This window comes from Panthera onca, chromosome X, assembly GCF_046562875.1.
Source record: "Panthera onca isolate mPanOnc1 chromosome X, mPanOnc1 haplotype 2, whole genome shotgun sequence".
Lineage (NCBI taxonomy): Eukaryota > Metazoa > Chordata > Mammalia > Carnivora > Felidae > Panthera > Panthera onca.
This window is the reverse complement of record NC_138357.1, coordinates 4,481,020-4,493,796: the sequence shown is the minus strand read 5'-3', so window position 1 is coordinate 4,493,796 and position 12,777 is coordinate 4,481,020.

Below are 12,777 nucleotides of genomic sequence, written 5' to 3'. Positions count from 1 at the left end.
GATTTTTGTTGATTATATTGGCTTTACTTTGTCAATTGCTATAATGCATTCTAGTCATTTAGTAGAGATTCTATAGTAAAGTCCCAGTTTTAGATTTTAATGGGTTCATTGCTCATAGCTCTCTATTTCTGAATTTGGACCTATCCCTTCGTTGGCAGGATGTTTCTCTTTGGGTATGTTTTTCAAGAAGAGTTAATGAATACTCAATTCCCTGAGTCTTTCCTGACCGTGGATAGCGTTTATGTTTGAAGAATAAATTGGCTGGGTGTAATATTCTTGAGCCATACTTCCTTTCCTTCAGAACTTTGTAAAACATTGCTCCACTGTCTTTTGGCGCTGATAGTTTCTATGGAGAAGTACAGGGAAGTCTGGTTTTTATTCCCTTTGCTGATTTGCTCTTTCTGCTTGACTATCTCAAGAACTGTTTTTATACTAAAAGTTAAATAATTTAATCAGGACATACCTCCAAGTTAATGATTCTATATTCGTTTTTTCTTCATATGTGGTATGCTTTTATGATCTGCTGATTCAGTTCTTGCTCTATTTTGAGGAAATTTGCTCACAATAAACCTCTGAATATTTTTCTATTTTATTTGTTGTGTTTTCTCTGAGCTCTTGTTTTATTAAATCCATTCATCCACTCAGTCAACAAATATTTATTAAGGGACTACCAAGTGCCAAGCATTGTGCCAGACAAAAATCCATGCCTTCTTGCAGTTGCCATTTGAGGGGGATGAAGGAAACAGGAAATAAAAAAAACCTGTACAGTATTAGACGGTGTCAAATACACCTGTACTGTATTAGACGGTGACAAATGCTATATAAATCAAAGAATTTGTGGGGCTAGAATTGTTTTTTTATTTTTTTATTATCAAAAAATTTTTAATGTTTATTTATTATTGAGAGAAAGAGAGCGCAAGCAGGGGAGGGGCAGAGAGAGGGAGACACAGAATCTGAAGCAGGTTCCAGGCTCTGAGCTGTCAGCACAGAGCCCAACGTGGGGCTCAAACTCATGAACCGTGAGATCATGACCTGAGCGGAAGTCAGACACTTAACCGACTGGGCCACCTAGGCACCCCTTGTGGGGCTAGAATTGTAAATAAGGTGGTCAGGGAAGGCCTCATGCAGAACGTGACATTTGAGAATGGCTCCAGCTTCTCTTGATTTCCCTGATCAATAATAAGGTAGACTGTCCCTCTCTCACTCTCTCTGTATATATTTATTATGTATATTATATATAGAATATTATATATATATATACACACATACAGAAAGAGATTGTAGATATAGATATACACACAGATTATATTGATATATATGTATATATATATATATATACATATATATATATATATATAGAGAGAGAGAGAGAGAGAGTCGAAGAGAGACACAGAGAGAGATTATATGTATTTCTTTTGCCTGTGAAATACCTGCTCATGTCCTTTACCTGTTTTCATTGCAATGCTTATCCATTTGTTAATGATTTGTAGTTCTTTGCCTTGGATATTGTATTGTTTATATGTGTGACAAAACTCTTCTGATCTGGGACTTGTCTTTTCATTTTGATTAGAATGTCTTTTAATGAATAGATCTTTCTAATTTATCAATTTTCTCTCAGTGCCTTTTGGGTCTTGTTTAAGAAATTCTTCCCTACCCCCATGTCAGAAAACTATTGTCCACTAAAAGTTTTTATGTTTTACTTTTGACATTTAAGCAGTTGATCCACCTGGGGTTAATTGTACGTGGTGTGAGGTGGAGGAAAACATCTGGTGACCTTGGGCGGGTAGGGAAGGTGAGGGAGAACTTTGAGGTTTTTAAAAATGTTTTATCAAATGCATTGATATATGAATGCAATTACAAAGCAGCACTCTCAGTATATTGAAACACAGCTGGCCTCAGCCCCCTCCCCATTCCTGAGTGTCACCCCCCAGAGATCAGATTTGTTGTCATTGGTATGAACCCCCTACATTTAAAACAATGTTCTTGTGCTAATATTTCTTGATTTTTCAATTTTACACATTATTTATTAAGGCCCTACCATTTACGATGAGGAGTTGTCTCTCTTACACTGGTGCTGTTGCCCTAAACTCTCTCTTCCTCCTGCTTCAATATAGTTCTATCATAATGTTGGGTGAAGAAAATGTTCAGTGTTTACATTATTATGACTATGTAGACATTACCCACAGCTGAGCCACCAAGTGAAATATGATTCCCTTTTCTTTCCTATTACAAGCCTTTTGATTTTTCCTGAAGTCAATACTTGCTTCATTTAGTCCACTTGCTTTTGCTTTCTCTACACCTACAATTAAGTTTTTGTCAAGATTTTCTACCCAGAGATGTAAAATTTCTCTTAATACAGCCAAGCACAACAGGTTTGATTCCTTATTATTTATTATTATTATTATTATTATTATTTTGCCTTTGGAGATCCCTTTCCTATAATGACTTCTTCATTGTCCTGCTCCAATTTGGACTTATTTTTCTTTAGACATGTTGCCCAGCTCTCATCCTGGAAGTTCTCTTCTCCTTCCTCTTTCTCTCCCATTTTCCTAGATCCAATATTACCCTCTTTTTATGTCTTAATTCTTACTCTTGGAGGGGGGACATCCTCTAGTATCTTACCGAGAAAGGGTGCATGAGTTACATTTTTGGGGGGATCATATGTTTCAAAATAGCTTTATTGTCCCCTTACATGGGATTGATACTTTGCTAAATTTAGAATTATAAGTTGGAAATTATTTTCTCTAAAAAAATTTAAGGCATGCCTTTATTGTCTTCTAGCTTCCACTATTGCAGTTGGTAAGTCTTCTACCATTCTGATCACCAATCTTTTGACCCACTTTTCCTTTCCTGAAGCTTTTAGGATCTTCTCCTTACCCACAGTATTCTGAACTTTCGTGATACTGTAGATTCCATGTGGATATTGTTTTCATTTATTTTGATGGGTACTTGTTGGAGCCCTTTCGATCTCATGCCCTCGTGAAGACTCATGTCTTTCAGTTTTGAGAAATTTTATTGTATCATTTATTTAAAATTTTTATCTCCATTTAGTCTGTTCTCTTTTACTGGAACTCTTATTGCATGTTAGACCTCTTAGATTGATACTCTAATGTTAAAAAGTGTTTTCTCAGGGGTGCCTGGGTGGTTCAGTGGGTTAAGCATCTGACTTCGGTTCAGGTCATGATGTCACAGTTCATGAGTTCAAGCCCTGAGTGGGGCTCTGTGCTGACAGCTCACAGCCTGGAGTCTGCTTTGAATTCTGTGTCTTTCTCTCTGCCCATGCCCTGCTTGCGTACTCTGTCTCAAAAATAAATAAATAAATATTAAAAATTTTTTTATTCTCTCAGTGTGTGTGTGTGTGTGTGTGTGTGTGTAGGTTTGTTACTTGGTAGTCTTGGCTTCCAGAGTTCTATGGACTGGGGGAGGGAGAGACTTACCCTCGCATCTTTCCCAGTGCCTGGTGTTCCCCATTTCCCAGAGATTAAATCTCCTGTCGCCTGACTAGAGGTGTAAAAGCTGCCTGAGATAGAAATCCTTTTAAGATTTTTAATTGCTTCTATTATTTATTTATTATTTATTCAAACATAATTAACATACAGTGTTATATTAATTTCAGGTGTACAGTATAATGATTCAACAATTTTATACATTACTTAGTGCTCGTCACAACAAATACACTCTTTTTTTCAATATTTATTTTTGGGAGAGTGCAAGTAGGGGAGGGGCAGAGAGGGAGGGACAGAAGATCCCCAGGAGGTTCTGCACTGACAGGCTGACAGGCTGACAGCAGCAAGCCTGATGTGGGGCTCAAACTCATGAGCCAACTCACGAACCAACTCACGAACCTTCAGCTTATGACCTGAACTGAAGTCAGATACTCAACCAACTGAGCCACCCAGGTGCCCCAACAAGTGCACTCTTAATCCCCATCACCTATTTCATGCATCCCCCCCCAACCTCCCCTCTGGTAACCATATATATATATATATATATATATATATATATATATATATACACACACACACACACACACACACACACACACACACCCATGCGATAGGCTTTCATTTTTACTTCTTTTTGAACTTTATAAAAAGAGGATCATACTATATATGTAATCTTGGGCTTGCCTCTTTTTGCTCAACATCATTACTGAAAAATTTCCATATTATCATTTAAGACTTTAGTTCATTCATTTTCACTGCTGAATAATATATCCTAACGTGTTCATTCTCCTGTTGATTGTCATTTAGGTTGTTCTTGTTTCATGTTATGGCAAACAGTGCTTCTGTGGACATTGTTATACATGTCTGTGATTGTACCCCAATGTGGAATTGCTACATTGTGTATGCAAACATCCAACTTACAATATTGCCAAATTGTTTTGACTACCTCGTAGTATGAATTGTCACTCTCATCAGCAAATATAGGATATTCTGTTGCCCCCATCCTCTCCAACACTTGTCAGACTTCTTAATTCTTGCCAATGGAATCAGTGTAAAATGGCATCTCACTGTAGTTTTGGTTTCCATTTCCCTGATTGCTAATGAGGTTGAGCATCTGCTCATATGGATATTGGCCATATGTGTTTCCTCTTCCATGAAATGTCTATTCATGTCTTCTGCCTATTTGCCTGTTGAATTATTTGTTTTTATCTTATTGATTTGCAGTCTTTTATATATCAATCCTTTACAATCATATGAATTGCCAATTTGTAGCTTTTAATGTAATGCAAATTTGCTGTGGGTGGCATCTCTGGGCAGTGGTTATGTCTCTTCTATAGTTACAGTTCCTACTAGGCCACCCTGTTTCTGCTCCCACTGAATAGGCTCTACTATTACAGCTCCTAAGAGGTGACCCCAGTTACTAAGCTCTGGTGACATTAGCTCCTCCCTTTGTCCTTCTATTCCTAGGAGTAAAAGGGACTTTCTATAGTTGTTAACATCTGGGTTGCTTCATTGTCTTTTATTTGCCTGTTTATCTTTCCAACACCTTTGCAACTAGTTTGCTGTCTTAATTGCTCTCTCGTGATCTACCTAGCATGGATTCTGTTTTTATAAGTGGATCTTGATGGATAGAAATACTTCCCCATTCCAAGGTGAAAAATATATTCATCTCTAGTTTGAACTAAAAGTTTGAGGGGTTTTTTTTTGATATCCAAATTCTAACCCATCTGGAATTAATTGTTGTGTAAGGCAGTTCATTTCATTGTGATATAAAGTACTAATTAAATTTCATCTTTTCATATGGACAGTAATTTTTTTTCCAGCTCTACTTATTGAATAATGCCTTTTTCTGAACTGTCAAGCCCCCTCTCTCATACAGCAAATCAGTTACTGGTCTCTCTAGTTCCATTGGTCTGTTCCACTTGTCCCTATATAGAAGTTTAGTGTCCAACTCTCAACAATCAATACATCATGCAGACAGAAAATCAATAAGGAAACAGAAGATTTAAACAACACTATAGACCAAATGGACCTTACAGACACATATAGGTATCCCCTGCCTTCTGGAAGTTTGCATTATGCCACTTTACTTTTACAAAAGGCCTACATTAATACAGTAATGACCTTTTTTCATAAAAGCAAAAATCTTCTTTGGATTTCTTTTGGTTAGTGAAAACAGGTCTGTATAATATCTTTTCTTTGAAATTTTGATGAGGCTATCATTATGGCTAATTTTTTATAAATGTTTAATGTGTACTTGAAAGAATACAATACTCTAATTATTGAGTTTATAACTCTCTGTAAGTCCATTAGATCAAGTTTGCTAATTGTGTTCAAATCTTTTACACATATGCAATTTTTTTGATGGCTTGCCTATCAACAATTGAGAAAGGCATGTCTACTCTTTATGAGGGTTGATTTACTATTTTCATCATGCAGGTCTGTCAATTTTGCTTTTTATATTTGAAGTTATGTTATTATGCATATATTGTTTTATATTGCATTACTTCCTAGCAAGTCAAGAATTTTATTACGGTGTAATGAGCCTCTCACTCATTCTTAACAACATTCTTTGTCTTAAAACCTGTTTTTCTTGAGGTTAGTATAGGTGCACTATCCTTCTTTTGGTTAGTATTTGTCTGACATATCTTTTACCATCCTTTTATTTTCAATTTATGTCCTTACATATACCTTATGTGTGCCTTTTGTAAAGAGCACATATCTGGGTTTTCTTTTCAGTTATCCAACAGGAAAATCTCTATATTTTCAAGGTCAAGTTTAATCTCTTTACACTTATTGTGTTCTTGATATAGTTAAACTTATTTCCATTATCTAACTTTTAGATTTCTATTTGTCCTGGTTTTCCCCTATGTTTTATTTTTTCTTTTCCCCCCTCATTTTAAATATTTTTATTCCTCTCCATGCCTCTTTTTTCACCTTTTCCTCCCTACTGATTTTAATGTATGCCTGTTATTTCTATCATTTATGATTATTCTTGAACTCTTACCATCCATGTTTAACTTAAAGGCTAAAATTAAACAATATTTTGACTCTTCTCATGAATGACACACAAACTTTAAAACATTTTAGTGTTAATCTTCACTTTGTAATGTGATATATTATTGTTCAGTATTTCAGTTTTGTATTTTTTAATTCTATGAATGTGACACTATTATAATTATTTTATATGAACAGTATTTGTTTAGATTTACCTGTTTATTTACCATTGTAATTATTCATGATTCCTTCTTACATTTAAGATTGTCCTTCTGAGGATTATTTTTCTTCTTGTTGTATTACATTTTTTACAAGTTCCGGTAAAGAAAATCTTTTGTGTTAAACTTCCTCAGTTTTTATTTATCTGTAAATGTACTTATTCTTATTCTAGAAAGATGAGCACTGCATACCAATTTTAGGTTTATGTATATTTAATCTTACCTGTATAGATATTATTTTTTTGTCTTCTGAGTTACTCAGTTTCTGTTGAAAAGTCTGCTGTAATTCCAACTGCCATTATTTTATAAGTAATTTTTTCTTTTTCCTGAGTTGTTTTCAAGATATTTTTTTGTTATACACCAAGACCAAGTGGGATTTATTTCTGGAATGGAATGTAAGGATGATTCGACCTACAAAAATCAATCAATACAATCTACAACATTAACAAAACAAAGGAAATAGCTCATTCATATTTATAATATGATTATGAATATGGTTGGACTCATGTCTGGCATTTTGTTGCTTGTTCTCTATATGCCACATCTTTTTCTTTATTGGTTCTACTGTTACTCTTTTATTGTATTTTGTTATGTTAATAAATGCATATATTAAAATTTGTTTTGCTATTTATTATTTTTTTAATTTATTTTTAAATTTACATCCAAGTTAGCATATAGTGCAATAATGATTTCAGGGGTAGAATTCAGTGATTCATCCCCTGTGTATAACACCCAGTACTCATCCCAACAAATGCCCTCCTTAATGCCCCTTGCCCATTTAGCCCATCCCCATATCCAGAACCCCTCCAACAATCCTCAGATTGTTCTCTGTATTTAAGAGTCTCTTATGTTTTATCCCCCTCCCTGTTTTTATATTATTTTTGTTTCCCTTCCCTTATGTTCATCTGTTTTGTCTCTTAAAGTCCTCATATGAGTGAAGTCATATATTTGTCTTTCTCTGACTGACTAATTTTGCTTAGCATAATACCCTCTAGTTCCATCCATGTAGTTGCAAATGGCAAGATTTCGTTCTTTTTGACTGCTGAGTAATACACCATTGTGTGTATGTGTGTGTGTGTGTGTGTACCATATCTTCTTTATCCACTCATCTGTCCATGGACATTTGGGTTCTTTCCATACTTTGGCTATTGTTGATAGTGCTGTTATAAACATTGGGGTGCATGTGCCCCTTTGAAACAGCACACTTGTATCCCTTATATAAATACCTAATAGTGGGATTGCTGGGTCATAGGGGAGTTCTATTTTAACTCTTTGAAGAACCTCCATACTGTTTTCCAGAGTGGCTGCACCAGTTTACATTCCCAAGTTTTCAAGATCTTATCTTTGTTTTCGGTGTTCTGCAGTTGTACTACACTAATGTCTATGCATTCAATTTGCTAGTTCGTACTTCATTTGTATTTTTACTTTGTCAGTTATGTTGAATATTTCTAAAGATTCTTTTTTGTTCTGTAGTATTTTCCATTACTTCTACAGTGGTTTGTTCCTGTTTTATATATGCATATTTTCTAAAATATCACAGAAAATACCAACTAGATTTTAGAAAGTTCTTTCTTGTTCACTAGATTGACTCTGTCTCACTGTTTTGAACTCATTTCTCAGATGGATTGCCTTGATGGTTTTTGCTGCTGATATTCCTGATATATCCAGTGATCAACTGTTTTCTGTTCTTTTTTTATTGATAGCTTGAGTTGTGTTTGATTCCACTCCCACCTACCCCCTGTTTTAGGTAACAAAGCCTTACTTCCCTTAATTTTTTTTCAGCATCACAAGCTGGTTTTAGCAGAAAAATATCACAATTATATATTAAGATTTTTACTCCACTCCCCAGTAATCTTCAATGGAGAACAGGGCTTAAGTAAAAGAGTGTTTCTTGTCTTTTCTGAAGTACTTTTTAGATCTTGTTCTTTGAAACCAGAGAGAACTAGTGATACCAATTGAAATTATCTTCACTGCTCTACGACCCAGAGCTGGAGGGTTGGGTTTTGTCTCCTAAAACCCTGTTTCGCTTTAGTAGAAGTTATATTTTGTAGCTGGCATATGTATTCATTAGAAAAAAGGTTTTCTTCTCTCTTTGGGCTTGTTTGTTCATTTCAGTGGGAGATTTCTGTCAAGGCACACTTTTACTGACATCTTTCCCAGAAGTCAACTCCTTTGTTAAATGAATAAGAAATAATAAAAGGAAAAGATTGACTATTGCATTCAAAAAGTTAGAAATAATAACATCAACAATAATGAAATACCTAAAGAAAATAAAAGGAAGCAATTAATAAAGATACAATAAATTAGTGAAGTGAAAACTAATTGAAAAGTAAATTGAAGAGCTGGTTATTTGAAGAGATAAAACAAAATTGGCTAAACTCTGACAAATAATCAGTAAAAAAGTATCAGACAAATTTATGACTCAGAATGCCAGAAAGATATTTCCAGCCAAGATGCAGAGATTTCTTTTAAATTTTGAGGTATTATTATGTAAAGTCTAAATTTTGAAAATCTGAGATGTCGTGGATGGTTTCATAGGGAAATATAAGTGACCAAAATGGACTGAAGGCTAAATAGAGTTGAATGGAAGAATAATGTTGAAAGAAATTGAAGACGTAGAAGCATACTGTTTCCTGAATACCTGGGCTCCAACCCAGACCAATTAGATCAGAGTATTCTGCATAATTTGGGTTTGAAAGGTTGAAAATGACAACGCAAAAGGCAAAGAAAAAGGTGCAGACCAATATAATATACATTCCTAAACAAAATGCTAGCAATAGACTTCAGCATGATATAAAATAAACAATGAAACACATCTAGCAGTTATTATTCCAAATGACCACTTGCCATCTTCTTCTGCACGTCTAACAGGCACCTCAAACTTAACATCTAAGAAGCCACACTTGCTCTTCCCTCCAAAACCTGTTCATGCAGTCTTCCTCATTTCAATATATGGCAACTCCATTCTACTACCTGTGACTCCTCTACTTCTCTCATGCCCTATAGCCCATGTGTCACTGAATCTTATGGGCTTTTCTCTTCAAAATACATCAAAATGTGTAGCAAACGCACCCCCACTGCTAGCTCCACAAAGCCAAAGTCCTCCAACAGCTCACACTTGGATGAGAGTTGGAGCCTCCTTCAAGGTCTTCCTGATTCCACTTTTACTCTTCTCCAATCCATTTCCCAACACAGCAGCCAGAGCGATATTTTTCACATATAAGTCAGACTATCAATCCCCCATTTAATACTCTTCAAAGACTTCTTAGTCATCCAAGTCATATTGCCATTCTTCAAACATGCCAAGTGTATTCTTGTCTTTTGCATGGACATTGTACATTTATTTCTTTCTTCATTGACTCTCTACCAGTAGAATATGAGCTTCATGAGAGCAGAGCCTTGTTTTCTCTTGTTTACTGTTGTATCCCTAGAGTCTAGGACAATGCTTGGCACATCAGATGTTTAATGAATTTTTTAAAATAAAATTTATTTATTTTGAGAGACACAGAGACAGCATGAGTTGGGGAGGGGCAGGGAGAGAGGAAGAGAGACAGAATCCCAAGCCTCATGCGGGGCTCGAACCCATGAAACTGTGAGATCATGACCTGAGCTGAAACCAAGAGTCAGATGCTTAGCCGACTGAGCCACCCAGGTGCCCCTTAATGAATATTTTCTGACTGAATGAATATGTGAGTGTAAGGTGATTCAACATTAGGAAATTCACTGTTATAATCAATCACTTCAGTGAAGAGTTCAAAGGTGACTAAGCACATGATAATTTCAATACATGCCAAACAGACATTGGATAAAATTGAAGGGATATTTCTACTAAAAATTTTGGCAAACTTCTTGATTTTAAAAACTAAATCTCAAATGAATAGCCTAAATTATAGCTAACTTTGAACCCCTACAGACATTCCCATGAAACTCAGGACACAGTGGGAAGTCCTTTCTCTTGAGAGTACATAACACCAATTTAGTTTTTCTTCTTGTACTTTTACTGGGACTTACTAAGCACTAGATCCTGTGATAAGTTCGTTACACATACCTTATCATTAATCCTCATGCCAATCCTCTGAAGGCTGCAGTATCCTCTGTTTACAGTCAGTGAAATGGTGGCTTCGCAAAGGTAACCCTTGTCCAAAGTCACTCAGTGAGTACAGGAGGCTAGGATGCAAAGCCAGGGCCAGTGGAGGGGGAGGATCTGGCTCTGTTGTGCCCCACAGTGATAATGAGCCTTGGAATAATGAACTTCAAGTAGTCCACAGACTTGAAAAATAGTTCCTCCTCACTAATAAACAGAGAAGTGCGAACGAAAGCAATGATGCCTATCAAATGGGCAAGTATTTGTAAAAAGGTAGAACCACCAGTGTTGGTGAGGGCACGAGATGGTAGTGGAGCAAAACTGGTTCAGTCTTTCTGGAAGGCAATTGTCAGTGCATAGCTTAAGCCATGCGACTGTTCATTTGCTTTGACCCAACAATTCTGCTTCTAGTAATTTATCCTCAGGGAATAATTCAGGATGTGAGCAAAGATTGAATGACAAGTATATTCGGTACAGAGTAATCTTACAAAATAGCTTGTGCAGCATGAGTTCCGTTTTTTATCTATTTATCATCTACCTATCTATGGAAAGAGAGAGAAGGAGAGGGAGAGATAGAGAGGGAAGGAGAGAGAGAGAGAGAGAAAAGAGGTATATCAAAATAGTAACAGCCGTTTTCTGAGAACAGATTACAGCTAATGTTTTGTTTCCTTCTGAATACTTTGCTCTATTTTCTGAAGGTTTTATAATGATCATGTACTATTACCCTTATAATCAGAGAATGCAATCAAATTATTTTCATTTTGGAAATAAGATGGGTGTTTTCTTCTCTCTTACCTGGCATTTGAGGTGGGATTACCTGTGTTTGTTCATTCAACAATTAGGCCCTGTGCCATGGATGGGAATACAGCAGTGAATGACAGACTGTGAACCCCTGCTGTCATGGAGCAGACATTCTAGTGTGGTGAGACATAAAATAAACACACAGATACATGGGAACCACGTCTGCAGGGGACATGTTACTAAGAATAATCAAGGTGGAACAAGGGATAAAGGGTGCTATTTTTGATTCAATGACCAAGGAAAGCCTCTCTACGGAGTGCCATTTGTGGAGGAGGTTGGGAAGCTAGCCGTTTGGATATCTTGGGAGAGAGTGGTTTTTTTAGGCAGAGGGGAGAGCAAATTCAAAGGCCCCGAGAAAGAAGTGTGCTTAAAATGTTCAAGGTACAGCAAGGAGGCCAGTGTCATTGAAACCGAGGGGTCAGGGGAGTGGGAGGAGGTGACTTCAGAGAGGTTATGGACACCAGATCATGTGAGGCCTTGTTGGCTAAGGCAGTGATGTGCCTCCGGCAGCCTCTGCAGGAAGGGAGCCACTCCTGCCCCGTCCCAAGTAGGAGTAACTCACACTCCCAGCCTGGTGCTGCTTGCTGTCGAAGCCTTCTCTTTCCTTAGTCTCTTTCTGCGGCAGCGGACAAAATGTGGGTGCTGCTTTACAGAACTGAAGCTTCCGCCAGAGGCAAACATCGACTGACAACAGAGGTGGGTTACAGAGAAAACGTGTGTGTGTGTGTGTGTGTGTGTGTGTGTGGTTTTTTTTTTTTTTTTTGGCTTGTGCTTCTTCACTTTTCTAAAATGCGTATGTGTTACCTTTCTTACAGAGAAAAAGTTATCTTTAAAAAACAATGACAGAAGGGCACCTGGGTGGCTCAGTCGGTTAGGCGTCTGACTCTTGATTTCAGCTCAGGTCATGATCTCATAGTTTGTGGGTTCTAGCCCAGTGTCGGGCTTTGCGCTGACAGCACAGAGCCTGCTTGGGATTCTCTCTCTCCCTCACTTTCTCTGCTCCTCCCCCGCTTGTGTGCTCTCTCTCTCAAAAATAAATAAACCTTTAAAGAAATAAATACAAATAAAAAACAATGACAGAAACTGTAGCAACTTGGAAATATTAATTATGCAATTTTGGGCAAGAAAAAGCAGAATGTAAAATCCTTTGTGCCTGATGATAACCACAGTATGAGCACGGAGTTGCTTCTGGGCAGGCCTGGAAGGGAGAAAGCTAACGCTCTGCTAGAAT